A 6,826-nucleotide genomic window follows, 5' to 3' on the forward strand; every position below is an offset into this window, starting at 1 on the left:
CGGCGGGAGTGGCGATTTACAATAGGATACTCGTTTACCGTTAGTTTATCCGTCGTCTCGTGATATATTGTATAGTACTTAAGTTAGTTAGGGAGAGTAGAATGCTGAATTTTCAGAGAGATTATAAGGTTTAAGGGTGAGTTAATGTAGGGAGTCTTAGCCTTATAAGGGAAGTGGGAGTAAGGGGTTAATGTGTAAATGCATGACACTTGAAGGGTTAAAATAGTTTGTTTAAGGGTTATTTGTTTGACTGGTTTTTTAAAAGAAAAGGGAAGAGATTTTGTCAGATTTGTCATCGAAAGGCAAGGGTAGGGAGGACTAATTGTGATAGGCAAAGTTGCTAAGTTCTTTGGTGTGTATACCATTCTTTGTGAAAGTTAGATATCTAAATCTTATTGGTCCAAAGGAGTGTGTATGTGATTTATAAATCAATAAAAGAACGAGTTAAAAGAAATGCGCATATGTATGTGTCGTGATTGTACGTATTTATTATTTAAAACGCAATACTCGTTTTCTTTTAGTTTATCAATTCTCTCGTGATAAAGTTGATCAAATTATTTAGCACGTTCGGCAAGGTGAAACAAAGTAAAAAACGTGACGTTGCCACCGCAACAGGCGGCACTGGTCAAAATTCTAGCTTATATATATTCAAAGGTATAAGGGTGGAAGGGGCACCATTCGGTGACCCCTTCAGTGATGTTGGTTGCCGATCGGTGAGGCCCCGCTACAAGCATTTCGGTGATCGGTGAATGGGTGGCATAGTGAGACCGCTTAGGGAAAGAGGAGAGAGATGTGGTTAATGATGGGCCCATTCTTTTTCAATCAATCACACACTTATCTTTTTATTTGATTTTTTAAAAAAGAAAAAATAGTTTGGGTAAAGCACCCCTAATGATTGAGTGCAGAATGAAGAGTGAAGATAGAAGTTGACATGACATGAGATTATTGGCTATAAAAAAAGTTTACCACTCCCCATTTAGAGAGCACCCCTTCCGCCCTAAGAGCATTCACATCCAACCTCTCAAATTATGTGAGGAGGTTTTTTATTTTATGAAAAGTGGTTGTATGTGGTTGTGAGTAGAGGAAAAAGAAAATGTTACTGTTTATCTGTATATTTGAGATGACACTTTTCACCCCTTATAATTTTTTAATATATTTTGAAAGTGATTGTGAGTTGAAGAGAGAGAAAATGTAATAATAAAGGTATTAACAAGTATTATTTAATTGAAAAGAAAAGAGAAAAGATAGTTGTTTCTAGTGTAATATAGAATAAAAAATGGGAGATTGGATGTGAATACTCTAAGTCAAATAATATCGGGAGCCAACATTGGAAGTAAGTTTTCGAACTAATAGTCAAACTATTCAAAGGTGTAACTAAAATTATATCACAAATGTATGCCATGTGGGCATCTGATGGTACATTTAATAACTATTGTAAATCAAAATATATATATAAAAGTTCATTTTTATTACTATTTTTCAATTACTTTTTTCAAATAAGTTTTTTATGGTGCGTGGCCGTAATTGTACTTGTAAAAGTTTCAATGTCTTTTACCATCCTTTTGCCTTCTGTATAAGCTTGGTTAAAGTCAAAAGAAAAGTATAAGCTTGGTCCCATATTCTTTGTTTAGTAAAAACAGGTACATGAGTTCTTTGTCTATTTACTTGCCTCTTATTGTTCCTAACAATTAAAGTCAGTTCAGGTGAGTCAACATTTAAAAACAATATTTAGCTATACATATTGGACTAAAATGTATCCACAACATTCGCCCAATTTTTGCAAAGAGTATACACTGCAATTACAATTCTTTACTTTTATTTAATTGTATTTTTTCCTTGGGGCTTCCATATTGGCATGAATAAAGTTACACTTGTCATGCACAGATTCCTGTGGCCCAATGTCGTTCCACTCCTGAACACAACCTACCTTTAACTCCCCAGTCAACATCTTCCCATTTCCTAAAAAATGGTTGCCTAAAAAAACAACGATGCGAGATTTCAGTATATATAACCTATGTAAGTTCATAAACCTAAATAAATATAGAACTATAGAAGCAATCTCTCATTTGGCTGCAAATCTCATTTTTTGGCCGTTTCGCCTCGAGGCGCGCCTTGAGGCGCACGCCTCAGGCGTTTTTTTAAAACCATGCACTAAACATCAAACAACCACTACAAAAAATAACACAAGTTCCGCCTTGAATTGATGGTCGAACCAACATAAAATCATTGTGTTGTTACAGGTTAGAGAGAATTAGTAAAAAAAGGAAACTGATATACATACCGTCGAATGGAAAGTCTCCGGAACAGTGGATGACAGGAAGATAAAGATGAAGGCGACAGAAGATGTGCGCGGTCTTGTTGCCAGACATGTACAAAAAAACTGGTTTTAGGATCGAAACCGGAAAAAAATATTGAAACCAATGTTTTGAACACCGGTTCGAGCTCAACCAGATCTGGTGGTTATAGCACGGTTCTTCTTGGCGACATTTGTACCCCTTCAAAAACCGAACTGATTTAAAAAACCAGTTAAAACCGGTTTTAAAACCGAACCGAATTCAGCAGACACGTCCATACACTTTTAAAACGAACGGACTACAACATGAACCTACCTTATTCGAAACAACAATAAACGCGACGGATCAGATTTAAAAAGAACCAATGTAGAATTCAGATTTAAAAAAGCGATTTATATTTCATTAAACAGGTAAACCAGATCAAAGGTTTGACATGATTTTCTGTATAACTTACTCTTGCTTCCAAAATCACATGCAATTACCAAAACCCATAAAATGTTTATTAAGAGCCTCATAGTTTGTTAATGTTGCAAGTCAAAAAAAGACAAAAGTATAACAAATTTTACCGGTGGCTAGACTCTCTGGAGTCGTGTATCCGTACGTCCCCATGACTCTAGTCGAGACATGGCTCTTATCACCGATCGGTCCATCCTTGGCTAGCCCGAAATCTGATAGCTTTGTGTTGTAGTCCTACATGTTCATACGTAAGGGTAAAAACGTCATTATAACTAAAGTTAAGATTTTGCACTTTATTTTGTGCAAATTTTTATAAAATTTCATAACAACACAATACTCACCTTTCTGAACTCCCTACAAATGGTACTTGTTTTTGTAAATCATGGGACCATACAATATTTTTCCTTCCTGCATTGATAAAAAGTTTGCATGAAGATTAGATAATCGCTCCAAAATTCTTAAGTTAAGAAACTAAAAAAATATTGTTAGATTAAACGTTACATTATAAAAACTCAAATATCGAATAAGAGTATACCTATACTCAAAAAATAGCTTCCTACCATCAACAAGAAGACCCTCATCTCCAACTTTATCCATCATCGAGCGTGCAGACCCCTGATTTGCAGCAATACGTACATAAATTCTGTACACAATGCTTTCGTTCGATTATAGAAAAGAAAAAGAGAAGGAAACGTAAGCAATACCGTGGTCGGGAAATCTATAAATGCGAATCCACCGGAAACACCGAAATTTCACTCCATGATAACACGGACATGACGAAGTGGTCCCCATTCAGCCTATAGTTAAAATAATGATATAAGAAACTAACTAATTAAAGGCTAAGTTTAGTGAATTTGATACCCTATTGAAAGGCTTCTCGACAGACCATCATTCCACGTCACAAAATACAATTTTAACCCTTTTTCACCAAATCAACCAGTTCTGACCGGCATGAAAATAAAATTGACCTAACAATTTTCTCGGCTTTTTATGTAAAATTAGGGTGTTAAACGGGTCGAGTTGGCGGGTCCAACCCGACCCGAACCCGAAAATTTTATACAAACCCAAACCTGACCCGAACCCAAAAATCTTGTCATACATATGAACTCGAACACAACCCGAATATTAGCGGGTTGACCCGAACACGACCCGTTCAACCCGAATTTTCAAACTTTTAATTTTTTTCACAATATAATATATTAGAATTAAAACTTTACTTAAAAAACACAAATGCATATGACACAATTGCGTTTTAATTATAAAATTTTATGTCAATCTCTCTTGTTAAGTTATAATTATGCATAAAATACACACTCAAATTAATTTAAGACATAAAACATTTTGTAAAAAAATGAAATATAATATAAATGGGTTAAACGGGTCAACCCATCAACCCGACTGGGTTGATCCAAACCCGACCCGTTTAGCTAAACAGGTTCACGGGCTCAACCTGAAACTGACCCGAACCCATTTAAACTAAACCTAAACCCGCGAATTTCGTGTTAAGTTCGTGTCGTGTTTTCGGGTCGTGTCGGAAATTCACATCCCTATGTGAAGTATACACGAAAGAACTCGGGGCAACTGGTCGAATCAAATTCTTGGTTAACACAATTTCCCATCCTAATCCTTAGTTACCTTGACATAATAACATTCAACATAAAAACATCATTCTTATAATTACAATGACTCATAAATCCTTACTGTGCTGAAAATTTGTGCCTCAGGAAGAAAGAAAGAGCCATCTGGTCTCAGGCATGTGGTAGTGACCCTGACAAAAAGAAAATGAAAGCCAAAAAATGAAAAAAGAAAACAATGAAACTTATATTACATACACACGCATACATATCACATTAAAGGCTTGCCTCTTAACCAATAGTAAAGGAATCTTTTGTTCCAATGAGATGAGTTTCGGTATGGGTACCTGGGTAATTTTCTCCAGCAATGTACAAATCTTTTTGCTTATATATAGGATATCTCTCGAAAAAATTGACAAGAAATACAAACAATGTTCCACTACATAAAAAACAAGTATAAATGAACAAACTTTAAACTTAAAGAACAAAACTCTATGCAGCCTAATAGAAAAGGTGAACCTTTTGCCAAAATTGTGGGGCTTTTACCAGCTTTTGCATCACCAACAATGTACAAATCTGATGAAGTGTTTGAATATGAATAAACCAACTACAGCTGGTGATTCAAGGAAACGCAAATTTGTCACTGTCAAGTTAAAATGTCATGATCAATTGCAGTCTTGCAGATGTTAGTTCCCAACACAACATCATTTTTTAATAGCAAGCAATATATTAAAACAAGCCAACTTCCTATGGCAACAAAAGTAAAGATACATATAAAAGTATAATACAAAGACACCAACAAAAAGGGCATGAGTTGAAACCATGAAAATCTCACCAATATCCGAGTAGCCAATGTATTCGACAGACCACGATTCGCAAGTGCATCCAGAGCCACCTCAGTCGCTAAATGCTCCGCCTGCTGGAGCGTCGTGTAGTACTTAGGGCTCTCATATGTCTCGCCATTAAGCGTCATGCAGTAGAGACAAATGCTCTGTCTTGAAGAATATCCAACCGGAGATCACCAATTGAAACCTATCCGTCTCACTCTAAAATTTCTGTAACAAATGGTCAGGATAGTCATTACACGGACCGATCTAACAACCAATGAAACATGCAAGTGAAGAAGTACTTACCGGAGCTTCATCGGAGTAACCCTAGCCGGCATCGCCGGAGGCGACAGCTAGGGTTTTCTGTATAGTATGGAAAACACCACCAAGGTCAGATAATCATAATCACTTACCTGCTACCACAACCTCACCATCTTCATCTCTATCGATTCATCAGAACCGCCACAGTCATCATAATCAGAGGGCAAGGCAAATAAACAAGCAAGAGCGAAGCGATGGAGATGCGTCTCTTTCTCTCTCTAGATTCGAAGCGGGGTTGTGTGAAACCCTAGATCTGCTCATCAAACGGATCTGGTGATAGATTCAAACGGATCTGGTGCTCATGAAACCCTAGATCGCAGAGATAGAGAGAGAAGAGAGAGAAGATCTGATGTTGTTTTGTGAGATGTGTGAGGAATGAGAGAGAAAGCAATTGGTGATCCGTGTGAAGTCAAATGGACGGTCCAGATGTAGATCCGTGTGAAAAAGTTAAAAAAATGGAGGGTTGAAGATGATCCGTGTAAAGGGTAAATGGTCTGTGTTTTCTTGTGCCTTAACAGTTGTACATTGTGCATTAAGTGTTTTTTCAACACCTTGTTCAATTACCATCTTGTCCTTCACATATCCTTATTAAAGTAGTATAGATATATATATATATATATCAGATAAGTATCATCTGTTAGGAACAACCCTTTATTGCGAAAACCGCGAGAACCAATGTGAACACAACAAAAAATACCTAAAAAATATTAAAAACACACAAAAATAATACCTATTTTTTTATATAAAAGCGCTAAATTTTGTCACTAAAAAATGAACAACATTTATGCACATGTGCAGCGGTACTGTTGTTTTTTTAGTGACGAAATTTAGCGTTTTTTAATAAAAAATTGAAAAAAGTACCGTTGCACATGTTCATCGGTACTGTTGTTCAATTTTTTTAAGTGACGAAATTTAGCGATTTTTAATAAAAATATAAAAAAACTTTTTAGCATTTAGTTGTGAGGTTTAGCTTTATGGTATAGTTTTTAGCATTTAGCTTGGGTGAGGCGGGTGGGGGATTGTCACACCCGCCTATTTGCAGAAGCGTGCGGTGTGAACTTGATTAGTTTCTCATTGCATACGATAATAGTAAACAACTACATGATTAAAACACGCGATGTTCGTTGATTCATTAGTTTAAAATATTACAAACCATAAGTTGTTTAAGTTACAAACCACACAAGTTTTAAGTTTAAGTTAAATGCCAACATAAGTTTAAAGTTCCATAAAAGGACTAGTTTAACAAAAGATTAAAGTATGAGGCTTTGCATCCTATATCGATATATGGACCAAACCCTCCAAAAAGGATGACATCGAAGACTTCAAACCCAAAAGCTTGATAGTAAACGCCAGC

The 6,826-nt window shown here is 36.1% G+C and overlaps 1 long non-coding RNA gene across 10 annotated transcripts; it reads right to left on the reverse strand.

The window, feature by feature from the left end:
- Positions 1–1,694: 1,694 nt before the first annotated feature.
- On the reverse strand, positions 1,695–5,803 carry LOC110944950. Of its 10 annotated transcripts, none has more exons than XR_002595029.2 (11): positions 5,458–5,803; positions 5,160–5,379; positions 4,844–4,937; positions 4,672–4,763; positions 4,452–4,518; positions 3,455–3,547; positions 3,286–3,365; positions 3,092–3,158; positions 2,861–2,984; positions 2,282–2,605; positions 1,695–1,974 (listed from the first exon to the last, which is right to left on the reverse strand). It is a non-coding gene; the product is annotated as an uncharacterized LOC110944950 (long non-coding RNA). The 10 variants fall into 10 exon arrangements; XR_002595027.2 differs by having other exon boundaries at positions 4,844–4,967; XR_004894181.1 differs by lacking the exon at positions 4,672–4,763.
- Positions 5,804–6,826: the final 1,023 nt, after the last annotated feature.

This window comes from Helianthus annuus, chromosome 1 (assembly GCF_002127325.2).
Source record: "Helianthus annuus cultivar XRQ/B chromosome 1, HanXRQr2.0-SUNRISE, whole genome shotgun sequence".
Taxonomy (NCBI): Eukaryota; Viridiplantae; Streptophyta; class Magnoliopsida; order Asterales; family Asteraceae; genus Helianthus; species Helianthus annuus.